The 12,946-nt window shown below is 38.7% G+C and overlaps 1 long non-coding RNA gene across 1 annotated transcript; it reads left to right on the top strand.

The window, feature by feature from the left end:
* The first annotated feature begins 248 nt into the window (after positions 1–248).
* Positions 249–10,295, top strand: LOC120753289 (uncharacterized). Its single transcript, XR_009207893.1, has 4 exons — positions 249–353; positions 2,076–2,138; positions 2,589–2,830; positions 8,067–10,295. It is a non-coding gene; the product is annotated as an uncharacterized LOC120753289 (long non-coding RNA).
* Positions 10,296–12,946: the final 2,651 nt, after the last annotated feature.

The raw sequence follows: 12,946 nt of genomic DNA, 5'->3' as shown, positions 1-12,946 counted from the left end.
TCCAAACTGACAGTGAGCTCTTTTACCTCTTTTTCACCTTTAACTGCCACTGCAGATGGGACCAAAATGTCTGACACTCAATAACAAAATCTTTGCTCTTGTTTGCATCTTGGATTAAATCAGCCCCAACAAGTAATGCTGAGATCTGACTAAAAGTGTTGCTCAAGTTCAGAGGAAATAACTTTCTGCTGGCCCTAATTACCCCACTTAGGGTGAAAATAAAGCAGCAGAGCAGGCCTGGACTGACTGAAACACCTGGAAGAAGAGATGTGATACCTAAAGAATTTCTTACTCTTCTTTTGGCCCCCAGTGTACAGATGGATGCCATTGGTGTGTGAGAACTGCATGAACAGGTACAGAGCCATTCTTTCTCAGTTCATTTTTATCCTTTCTAATTTTCACTATTATTGTCTTACTGTCTACAGATTGCAGGCAGGAGACAGAAGGAAAAAGTGAGGTTTTTTTTTTTTTTTTTCTCCAAGAGAAATGAGACAGTCATGTAAGAAGTGTTAGAGGAAAGAAGTAAAACTTTGAGATAAAGTCCACTGAACAGGTCTCAGGAACCTGAATGTTTAGTTTAATTTTTATGCACCCGTTCAAAGATTTTAAATGAAAATATCAATTCACTTAATCTCTTTTCTTTTTTTTTTCTTTTTTTTTTTCTTGAAAGACACCATGTCCATGTAAAATTAGGGGGAATTCACTTTTTTGTTCAGTGAATTCTGGAGTAGTTTCATAAGTGTAAGTAGTTTTGCTGTTTGACTTATGCAGAGACTCAAATTCCTTTGAGACTGGAATTAATCTTTCTCCTCCCATTTTTGTGCGGACCACCTGTCCTTAAACTGCGCTTACACTATCAAGGCAGATTGGCCTTGGTCTGTCCCATAGGGAAGGAAGCGGCAGATGGGGATGAATACAGCTCTTTGTCTAATGTGTGGTTTCTTGTTTAGCTAGGGCATGTAGGCCCAAAACTTCAAACCAGAGAATAAATCAGGGAATTCTGTAAATAGGGCTTTAAAAGCTGCATGAAAGGAGGGAAACTGCTCTGAGTATTTTCATTGTTCCTGCCCCCATTTGCAATCTAATGCCTAGTACTTAAATGTGTATTAATTAAGGATGTTTCTATTGAGGTGGAGAATGGCTTAATCTGTATTTCCATTAATCACATCATCATTAACTATTATAAAGATATTTTCCTCAAACACATTAATGGGGGTTTTTATTGTCCTGAAGGGGATTGTTTCCCCTACCCATAGTGAGTAAACCACTTAGTGTGGAGGAATTGCCAGGTAGAAAAGTTACTTGAGATAAACTGTTATCTCTTAAAAAACCCCCACTTTTAAGCCTTTTGCATGCTGTCAAGGGACCAAGGGTCAGGAAACAGTTTGAAAAATGAACATGGCAAATGGAAAAAGCAAACAAACTAAAATGAATAAACAAAATTAATAGATTATTGAGCCAGTTAGAGCCATTATGACATGCTGCATAAAATAGGCCATAGGGCTTCTCCTGGAATAACTCCTTTGTCTTGGTAATTAGCTAAAACTGCATTTGGCAATTATTTTGTATTTTGGTATTCAGTCTTATTTTAAAAATTGTTTAAATGAATGGAGAATCAATCAAATCACTTATCATGATTTTTTTTGTTATTAGCCATCCCTATTAAAAATACAGATTTTATCCATCACCTACACTAAATTAGCTACAACTTTCATACATTAAGCCTTGTCATTAAGAAAATGCCTTAAAAAGGATTGCAAGAGGCTTTCTGTTCCACCCTTCATCCTCTTGGCAGAAGCAAACCCCAGAAGTTTTCCTTGCCTCGGGGCAGGATTGATTCTATCTAAAGCATTCTTAACGAGAGTTTGTCTAAACTGTTCTTGAAAGATGAAAATGATTCTGTGATGCATAATCTCCCCAGTAAATCTATGTCAGTACTTTACTTATCTTCAGACACCTTTTTCCTGAGGCCTAACTGAAGTCTCTATTTCAGAAATGTAAGCCTCTTACTGCTTGTTCTGTCCATAATGAAGAAGGAAAACAGATAAGTTCAGGGATTTTTTTTCCCCTTCCAGGCGTCTCATGCAGTCGAAGACCATGTGCCTGCTCTCCCCCCCGCAATGATCAGCTCTCATGTGGTAGAGTCAAATTTCCTGTACTACAAATATTTACCAAGTTCTTAATTCTGTAATCATGATTCTGGTCTTCTTAGGAATCTCTCCTTATTTCCAATGTATATGGCAAGTCAGCAGACTTGATTCTATTATCCATAAAAGACTATGTGTCTAATTTTTTCTGTTTTATGTATTTTTTTTATATATATATATATATATATATATATATATACACACTCCTAATATATATATACACTCCTAATATATATATACACACCTATATTTATTGCTAATATTGGCCTTTTGAATTATAATAAGATATTTAAACCGACTACATTAACCAAAGAGACCAAGTCTCCTTTTCTATAAATATGGTTTTTCTTCCTTGGGTGTAGGTAAAATCTAGTATTCAGAGAACTGAATTCACTTTTACTTCCTTCAAAAGAGGGATTTTTCTCTTCTATTTTGTTTCAGGACAATCACGAGAAGGAACAAGATCCAGGTTCGTAGGAATTATTTCTTGGATGATGTTGCAGGTCTAAAATTTGAGAAGTGCCATAAATATCTGCCAAGTTCATTCAACAGGCCCACCCTCCAGCCCTTGATGTTTTTGTCATTCAGCTTTAGTCATTACCAAGAGGAGCTACATTTTCACTTTATGGTCCTACATGAGCTGTCAGGGGACTGACACATCTTTGGAAAGAGCTATTTCTAAGGTGAGATAAACCTTATCTGATACTTTAAATAGTACTGTAAGAGGTAAAGGAAGTGGAGAGAAGGCATTGGAAGTTCCTTCTTTAGACTGCTCTCAGTTTCTGAAGGTAACTTCAGATGCTCTTTCAAGATTGTGGTCATGATCAAGGATTAGATTGAAGGCAGGGTCACAGGAAGAGCAGGAATAGCAGGAAAAGAAGGTGTCTGAAGCTATTTGAATAAAGTGGGAGTATTTTTAAGGAAGTATTCAATTAAAGAAAGATGTGAAGGATAGGAAGGAAAATGAAGTGTCTGTTCTGTGAAGCATTTGAATCAAGAACAAGGATAGATATGATATTTGGAAGTTGCTATGGAAAAGAGCATTTGTGTCTTCCACAGAAGTTGGTATCTCTCTAACACCTCCAGAAAGAGCTATAAACATATTTCTTCCAACTTCCCCATGATACCTCAAAGAGATAAGCATACCTCAGGCCATCAAATATCTTCCCCTCCCTGTATAACCTATGACCAATTTCAAATCAGCAGCTCAGTGTACTAACGTGTCAGAAATGTAAAAGCTGCCTGAGAGGAGATCATGAGAAATCAATGGCAGCTCAAACTCCTGAAGTAGCAGATTTTTTAGATGAAGAGTCACAAGTGAAACATATCTGTTGCTGTGAACACCCCATTTCAGGGTCAGATCCTGGACTGTCATGTTTTCTGATCACTGTTTCATCTCCACCTAGAGCTAAAATCTTTCATCTAAACTTCCCTTCTAGGGAGAGGCCTTATCTGCTGGCCTGCATAGTTTGAAACGGAATAATTTCCTCCTTTTATTTCTGTCCTCACCTTGATGATATTTATAGGCTAAGACAGTGTTGCCCCCCAGTTTTCGCTCTTCCAGACTCCGTAAATTTAGCTTCTTTACACTCTCACCTTTATGTCTTATGATCTTCTAGTTCTTGTATTGGTTTTGTTTTCTGATTTTGTATTTCCCGACATTTCTTCTGTTCATTCAGAACATCTGGGTTTTTTCTTTCTTTCATTCAATTTCATTCAATGTGTTCTGTAGAACACATTTTTTACAAGTAATTATTATTACAAAGTTCTCAGTTACAAAGTCTCCTGAAATCTCTGTGCTGAGAGCTGCTTTACAGCCCCTTTACAATTTATATGTCTGTATTTGTGTCATGAAGTTTCACAAAAAGGTAGATAAATACAAGTTATTAGGATCCCTGCAAAGCTTGTCAGATACAAATATTTCATCTGTATTGCAGAGAAAATTGCAATATTATCTAATAGTATCTTCCAGCTTCAAATTCACTGTAAGGTATCAAATCCCTTGTATGAAAACTCCCCTAGTGAATTTAACAGTTTAGATATAATTTTTAAACTTCAAAGGTAGTGATAGAAAAAGTTGCTCTTCCTCTTGCTGGTTTAATGATGTGTGAGAAGTTGATAAATTCTGGTAGTTAACCAGTTGATGATGCCACTTTAGGGTCTTAAATATTTAGCTCAAACAGCTTATTCTATTTTTATAATGTTGTTTACCCCTGTCTGAAATCTCACTGTCAGACCAAGAAAAAATGTCTTGATACAAGAATTGGGAGGTTTTTCCAAACAAGTAAAGAAAAATTAAAAGAAATGTCAAATTGATATAGAGTGTGATTAGAATTACTAGTAAAAGCTTTCATTTAAAAAATAATCTTCAGAAACCTAAAAATTTGAAACAGGACGTCTCTAAACTCTTATTTATGAGATACATTTGGATCACAACCTGAGATTGAAACCATGTGAATTATACTACAATTTCATGTTTCTTTTGTTTTCTGTGGTACCTGACTGGCTGTGAACAACCCGAGAGTTTACATGAAAAGATTGTCTCCCTGCTGATAAAGATGATTGCTTAATGATAAATGCTGAGATCTGAAATACATGAAGCACCACCTCACAAGGGTAATGCAAAAATGCCATCAGAAAATTCCTGCCCTATGTGAGGAACAGTCCAGCAGGTCCCACACATAAAATCAATTCTAATACCCATAAAACAAATTTCTAGACTTTGCCTGTCCATCAATGGATGCAAATGAGGTGGATTTTAAAGCATAATGCAGAGACTGTAGTGGATAGGTGAAAAAGCAGTGTATGGCAGACTTGGGTTCTCCTGTCACACTTCAAGTTAGGAAGCTTTGAGAGATAGCTCTGTCCTTTTACCTGTGGCCTTTACAAAACTGGGAGTTGATTTGTTAGAACCAGGAAGCACTATTGTCTCTATTTGGCCATGTAGATCCAAGACTATTTAACTAGAACAAATATTAGTCAAGAAATTAAAATCATAGAATAATAGAGTCATGGAGTGATTTGGGCTGGAAGAAACCTTAAAGATCCTCTAATTCCAGTCCTCTGCCATGGTCAGGGACACCTTCCACTAGATCTGGTTACTCAGAGCCCAGTCCAGCCTGGCCTTGGCCACTTCCAGGGACCCAGGGGCAGCCGCAGCTTCTCTGGGCAACCTGTGGCAGTGCTGAGGCCCCCACAGAGAAGAATTTCTCCTAAGTAGAGAACTTCACTTAGTCTTTAAAGAACTGCCTCAAGTGTGCTGTATTGGAACAGAAAAATCAGCTCAGGTCATTGCCCAGGAACTCAATAACATATTTTGTGGTTTATCTTGCGCCCCTTTGGCTGTGCAAGGAATACCTAATATTAGTATTGATGAGAGCAGTGCAGCAATGTGGAACAAGGAGTACAAGGCAAACACTGAGTGTCTGGTTGAGTACAGAACCCTGATGATTTGATTAAATCAGTCATTTGTTTATGGGGTTTAGTTTTATTTGTATGGTAAATTCTGATAGATGGCCTGTCAGCTTGATAAGGTTACTTTTCTAACTTTATTTTAGCCATAATGTACTCTATTCTAGGAGTTTAGAATATGATTGAGAACTTCAAAGTATAAACTTCTTGGAAGACAATGAAGGGTGAAGCACATGGAAAGGTGAAAATTAGTTTATGGGTGAAGCCTGGGGTGGGGACTTGGTACATTTCTAGTTCTTGCACACTTTGTGCCTCTCAGGATGACACTTAACTTGTCTGTGCACTAGTGGCAACTTGCAAATGGAAATAATAATCCTCACATCAGTCAAATCCTTCTTTCTTTCCTTTCCATATTACAAAAAACATTAGAGCAGGACAATATTTCAAGATGTGTTTGTGCCTTACTCATCACAGAGAGTCCTTCAGACACTTCTGTAATGCGATTGCAAATGAATAAATACATCCACCTCATCTTTCTGGGAGGGATCTTAATTACAACTTTTTTTCAGAAACCTCCTCATTTTTCATTGGTGTGAGTACCATCAGGCTTTAAGGACAGGAAAAGAAAAATAAGGACACTTTAGAAACAGCCATTGAAAACCGTAAGTGGGGTTAGAGGAAGGCAGATTTACTTAGGAAACTGGAGTGAAAAGAAGCTTTCTGACAAGAAAAAGACTTCAACAGGATTCTTTGGTTTCTTTTTCTGTTTTTGGTAGCACTTTTTCTTAAGAGTTTAAGAGTTTAATTACCAGGTTGATTAGAAGGAAGGAATTTGTGTTCATAAATGGCACTTACAAAAATCATCTTTTCCTTCTTGATCTCTGAATGAAAGATGGTCTCTGATGCCAGCTTAACTATGAGTAATTGAATAAAAGAGCAGAATATACCACCTGGTAATGGAATCATTATGGTCTACAGAATACACACATAAAATCAGCTGAAATGTATTTCTTCTGCTCAACAAAACCAAAGCTTGTGTAATTACTACTTTGTATCTACAGAGCATTTTTTTATTAATTATGAAAATGGCATATTAATACTTAATAATAATTACAGTCAATGTTCAGGAGTCAGCAATTACATGCAGTTGCTCTTCAGCAATGCACAGTCTCCTGTAAGGGACTCCCTACAAGAGTTTCAGTCCTTAAAGCAGCTTCCTGTGTTCAAATAGAGCAAGTCCCCTCTACATCAGATGGGATGCACTTTTATGCTGAGAATTATACACCATTTTTTTGCATTAAACAGAGGAAGCAGGTTAGGAAACAGCAGAGCAGCTGATGTGAGGAGCACAGGTGCCTCCTTACTAGAACACATACAATACATCCAGAAGTCTTGGAACTACGAGTTTCTGAGGTAACAGCAGCACAGTCAGAGCAGCCCAGATCATTGTAAATTCATGAAAGTTACAGAAAAGAGAATCATATAGCTTTTTCTGTATCCATACATTGTTATCTTTATATTCAGCTTAAGGCAGCAAGAGGAAAACACATTCTTTTTTCTCTCTGCTATGCAACTCCTACTGGTTCTTTAAATAACTGTGTGACATAGTGACATCTATGAAAATCACCAAATCACAGTCCAAAACCTAGTATGGATTGACAAACTCACATTTTGCCTTATGGTCGATTCATTCTCATTACCTTGCTGGTTTTTTTTACTAAGTTGGTTTGATGAGTTAGTGTTTTCCCCTGTTTGGAACAATGTAATATTGTTAGAGCCCTTGAAGTGTTTTGTATTCAGCCTTACATTTCTCTGCTTTCTGATTGCCTGGTTTTATATGCACTGCTGTGTCTTCTCTCATCATTGTCTGTTTTGGATATTGTCTTATTCTCTAGATTTCTTCGTCTTCCTCTTCCCCCTTCTCATATTCAAACAGTGTCTGTAACGTTATTCAGTTAATATCCTGTTCCCCACTGTGCCAGAATTTCCACTTCTTAGGAAAACGATGTCTCCCTTCTGCAGGCAACCATTGGTTTCATGTGCACGAAAGATAAATTCAGCTTTCAGCACAGTACAGATATTTTCTTCTGCTGCTGTGGGGCAGCTGCTGCAATACCACTTTACATATCAGAATCTACCTCAGTCTATCCAGTGGTGGGCATGCAACAGAAATTTTTATTTTTTTTTCTTTGGAAGCATCCCCAGGCAGCTCTATCAGCTGGAGGAGGACAAGAATAAGAATATTAACTGTCCAGGGAGTGGCTTTCTTCTGCTTTCAGTTATGAGTCTGTGCTGTCTCTCTTCACAGCTGTGTTTCCCAGCCAGCAGGTTGCTGAGATTATCAAAGTGGTGGCTCATGGGGAGTAGCAGTGTAGGGAAAATATGGGTGGGAGAGACAATACTGTGATTCAGAATGTGAAAAAACACAGAAATTAAATGCCTTTTTTTTTTTTTTTTTTTTTTTTTTTTTTTTTTTCCTTCATTCTTCTTGGAAATGCCTACTCCAAGATACCTCTGCATACTAAGAGGATTTGGAAAAGAAAAGAGGTGGCAGCAGTGAAAAAAGAGATTAAGGGAGCAGCTAACAAGGGAGGCTGAACATGCACAAGGCAGTGGGGTGCTGCAGGAGTTGGCCAGTGTGATTGGGAGAAAACTCTCCTTCATCTCTGAAGAAAACAGCAGTCACAGGAGAAAATATCAATGTTGCTTGCACTCACTTTACTCAAGCAGTCAAGAAAGAAATGTGAAAGAGAAGAAGGTGGTTGAAAACAGTAAACACCATTTCCAAGGACAGCTGAGGCTTGGCTGTCCTGATCTCCTTGTGTGACTGGAAATATGGACAAGGATCTTCATGCCAAGTTTATATGCACGTGTTTTATCACTATATTTGTCGTTATGTACAGCTCAGATGACTGTGAAGTCCCCTGCTGGAAAGTGAGTTGCATGAATGTTGCACTTAGGTTACCTTTGAAGGCTTGTATGCTTTGGTGAATTTATTTTGCTTGTTGTTGCCTTAGACCTCGTTGGGGTTTTGACCTGTATGTTTAGCCTTTGCTAAAATGTTGGTGAAAGTGTACCTGATAGGAAACAGTGACCAGCAGCTGAGTAGGCTAAGATATTAATGAAGCAGGAAGAACAGGAGAGGGAGAGAACAAAACAGATGTCTTTATGGGATATCAGGTGTTTCTGTGACCATGGAATACATCTTTGTGAATGTCCATGAAAAATTACAGATGCAACACTATTGCAGAATTGGACTGATGAATGAATGTAAGAGAAATCAGAAATGTCATATATTCAGTTTCATGCTGTGGAGTGTCAGCCTCTGTACAGACACGTGAAAGATTCTTTCCATCTGTCCAAGCACTGCATTGGCTCAGTTTCCTGTGGGCTCCCTGTGGTGCCCCATGGACCCAAAAGTACCATCAGAAAATTTAATTGAAAGTGTCCAAGGTAATACAGAATGTGTGTTGCAGGTGAGCAGCAAATTTCTTTTCCATGTGACATCAGAGTTGCTGTGGAGCTTGAGGGCACAGGCTCGTTCTAGACAAAAAGGTGGCTGAGTAGATTTTGGAGACAACCTAGCCTGTTACAGTCAATATCCATACTCTTCTTGGGACAGAATGTGTAGAAAACCATTTTGTCTGCTGTGTCTAGGTTTAATCTCAAAGAAGACTAGCTCGTTTCCCAAGGAAATTAGCATGTACCCAGCCAAGTACACCAGGATCAGGAGACCAGAAATCAAGATTGAAATGCAAAGTTCCTCACTCACAGTCTACACACAGCTCTGAGTATTTGTTTTAGAAGAAAAAAGATTTGAACCTTTCCCATTTTTCTACTACAGCTGGAAAACACTGCTAATACAAATAATTTGTCTCAAGATTGTTCCTGAGATCAGCAAATCACCAGACCACTTCAGTTAATACAGAATGAGTTCAGAATTTTTTTCTTTAGGCAAAAAGCACAATGAAATTCTCTTTAACAAAGAAGTATTCATAGAATCAAAGAATGATTTGTGTTGGAAAGGAGTAGAATATAATTTACCTGCAGGACCCCTTATTACAGCACAGCCAGGTATTCTCTGTTGTGCCACCAAAGTCATGCCCTTGTCAAATCCTCTAAAGGCAGAATGCCACATCGTTGTCATGGCAATATCCAGAAGCATGGCTGAATGAAGGCATGCAGATCTGGATGTTCATGCAAGACTGAGTTACACATTGTTGCTGAGTTAAATCAGTTGCTAATTTAGCAAGGGAAGTGCAATAGGTGGGGGATTCTGCCCTGCATGTTGTGAATTATGGATTGACATTTCTTAGAGATTCACCCCCGACCATGTTTGTATTTAATTGGAATTCCCCACAGGTGTGATTGCAGTCAGTGTAGCCTGTGGGACCATGCTGAAGTGTAAAATTTAATTATGGCTTAATCTGATCGTGTTAAAAGTTTCTACATCTGTCAGACAACTTCCTTCCTTCCTTACTGCTTCTGCTGCTTTAAAAGCTTTCTAAATTGTCTTTGCTTTCCTGCAGAATATATTCAGAATTTTAATATCCCTAACAAAGAGGTAGCATTTCATTGAAATCAGCAGCACAACTGGCCTATATTGATTCAATGGCACTTACTATTTATGTAATAATTTAAGAGACTTTGCTGTAGATTGTGAAGGAAATATTTATCAGAATCCTTAATTAATGGCTGATGAAAATGATGTGCCCAAGGCTCATAGCACTTGTTCATAATATAAAAAAAAAAGAAGTTTCATTTAATTTCACTTGAACCAGAGTCCCTGCTCACTGGGATGTACTGCATGTAATCCAATTATTTTAAACCTTGCTCTAATTATTTTAAACCTTGCTTTACAGTGTAGTGTACTATATTTAAAACTATATCCATATTCATTCATGAATATGAGAGTTTTTTATTCTCTATTTATCTGAACATCATCCCCAATTCCTTACAAATGTATTCACAAGAGTTTTCCTTGTTCAGAGTTTGAAACTATTGTATTGCCACCCTGTAGTATCAGCACATTACAGTAAAACAGTATAAAGTATCGTCTGGTGATAAGTGTGGTGGTGGGTGATTTGTTTTATTTGTTTTATGTAAATTTATACAGATCTTATGTAGCGGTTCGTTCGATGTACCCCCCTGTTTCTGTAATGGTTCTGACTTGTTTACTGCTAAGTGGCCCCTGTTCGTTATATGTCAATCACCCCTTCCCCCTTGATCCCAGTTGTCAATCCCCTCTCTCTCCCCTTGGGCGCCCTGTCTATCACTCCAGGACCCTTCCCTGGCTTCTAGAAAGCTCCGGGAAGGGCGTCGAGTGATAGGCTGGGGCCCTGGAAATCCCCTCCCATCATTTTGTGGTTGGTTCCTGGTTATATGGTTCACACCCCCGGTTACCCCCTCAGTTTCTCTGACTGGCTGACCAGTTGTCGCCACCCCTGTTTCCACCCCACCTTAAAAGCTCTTGCAGGCCTGCTCTCGGGGTCTCTTCTGGGCAGCAGGTTACAGAGTGCAGAGCTCCGCCTGTCTCAATAAACCTACGTTACACCCTGCTCAGAGGAGTCTGCCTTTCATTCAGCTGCCGTGGTTGCTTGCTCCATCTACGTGCCCGTCGCTGGTGCTGGGATCCAAGTTCCCACTGGGAGGAGGTGGCTCGCCCTGCCTGCCGCCCCGACCTTACCACGTTGCCGCAGTGAGACCCACTGAGATGGCCTGTGGCTGCGCTGGTCAGCGCAAACCGGACACTGTGACAGATAAGGGTTCTTCCATTTCCTTGTTCATCACAATCCTGTCCAAGAGATGTCGTATAATCATTCATTTTACACAAGCTTTGCATGTTCAAGTCAGGTACCAAACTCATAAAAAAGCAGTCTGGCCTCTTTTCGTAGTGTTTCCAGAGATGGGATTATTTGGATTGATAGAGTGGATAAATTCCATTCTAAAATAAATATATGAAGTAGGTAGCTATATAATTTCATGTCTGAAGCTTGATCCAAATAATTCTATATGTTGACTTTGATATTCTAATCACATGTACATGGACCTGATCAATAACATTAGCAACACACCAAACTCAGAGAGGGTGACAGGCCATTGGGAGGAATTTCTTGCTGATATCAAACTGCGTGAATTTCCCTCAGGAAAAGCATGTATTTTTCCCTGAATTATAGAAAGAGACTGAGAATACAGTTAAAAGAAAATACTTCATGTGTTCAGAGGGGAACACTGCTGTGAGCATCTAGAATGAAAAGGGAAACTCTGGAGTAAGGAAATAATATGAAATATTTTCTCACTGTCTTTACATGATTTATTGCATCTTAAGGGTCCTTTTAAAACTTTATACACAGATGTTGTCTCACTTTCACTCTTATTTAGAATTTCTGCAGAGACATGCTTTTTTTTCTCCCCACAATTTTGTCCAAGGCAAAATTGATGGATTTTATGCATTTTCTGGGATTTATGGATGTCCTCCCCATCAGACACTGTGATAGGAGTGCGGAAACTCTGGAAATTGTTGATTTAACTGCTACAAATGCAGCACAAAAGAAAGAGAGAATCTCCAAACCCATTCCTGTCAAAGATTAGCTAAAGTGGAAGTGCTGCAGGATTTTGAGCTAACCTTGTTCCTTCTCAGGTGGGAGCTGGAAAAAGCAGATCTCTTGTAGGTCCAGGCTGACACACCGTCACTTTTTGGTGCTCCTGCAGGAGGCAGGTTGAAGTTGTGTCAGAGTTTCCTTTCAGCTGTACATTAGAGATCACCTCCCCAGTCACCTCCTCCAGCATAAAAAAATGTTCTCCATGCAACCACATTAATAGAGAGATTAATAATACTCTGGAAATTCCTGGAAACTGCCCATCCAAACCCTCCCTCCATGGGCTTTCCAGAATCCTCTGCCATGAGAAAATCCTTGGATATCTGATCAGATGTGCAATAACTCCACCCACCTTTCAATTTCACAAACACCTCCTTTTCTTTTACTGTTTTTTTTTGTTTGTTTTGTTTTGTTTTAGTGGAGATTTTTGATTCTTTTGGGGCTTGAGGTTTTGTTTCTTTGGGTTTTTTGTTTTTTTTACCTTCCCCTTTGTTTCTTATTAGAACTATTGAGTTTGATTCTATTCCCTATGTTCAGCTGAACAGAAGCAATAATAATAATAATAATAATAATAATAATAATAATAATAATAATAATAATTAAACCCTTGGTATCCCTCAGGGGTTATTCTGTTAATTCCTTAAAGTTTGCATTCTCAGAGCCCTTCTCAGCCTCAGTTTCTGGATCATCAGTGTTTCTGTTGGGACTTTTGTGTCACAGTGACAACCCAGCAGCTGCCTTCCCAGTCAGTGAAAACATTCCTGGCCAAAATATTCGAGGCAATCACTT

This window comes from Hirundo rustica, chromosome 5 (assembly GCF_015227805.2).
Source record: "Hirundo rustica isolate bHirRus1 chromosome 5, bHirRus1.pri.v3, whole genome shotgun sequence".
NCBI lineage: Eukaryota > Metazoa > Chordata > Aves > Passeriformes > Hirundinidae > Hirundo > Hirundo rustica.
Note: the sequence above shows the minus strand (reverse complement) of the source record. Positions and strands in the feature narration are given on the sequence as shown.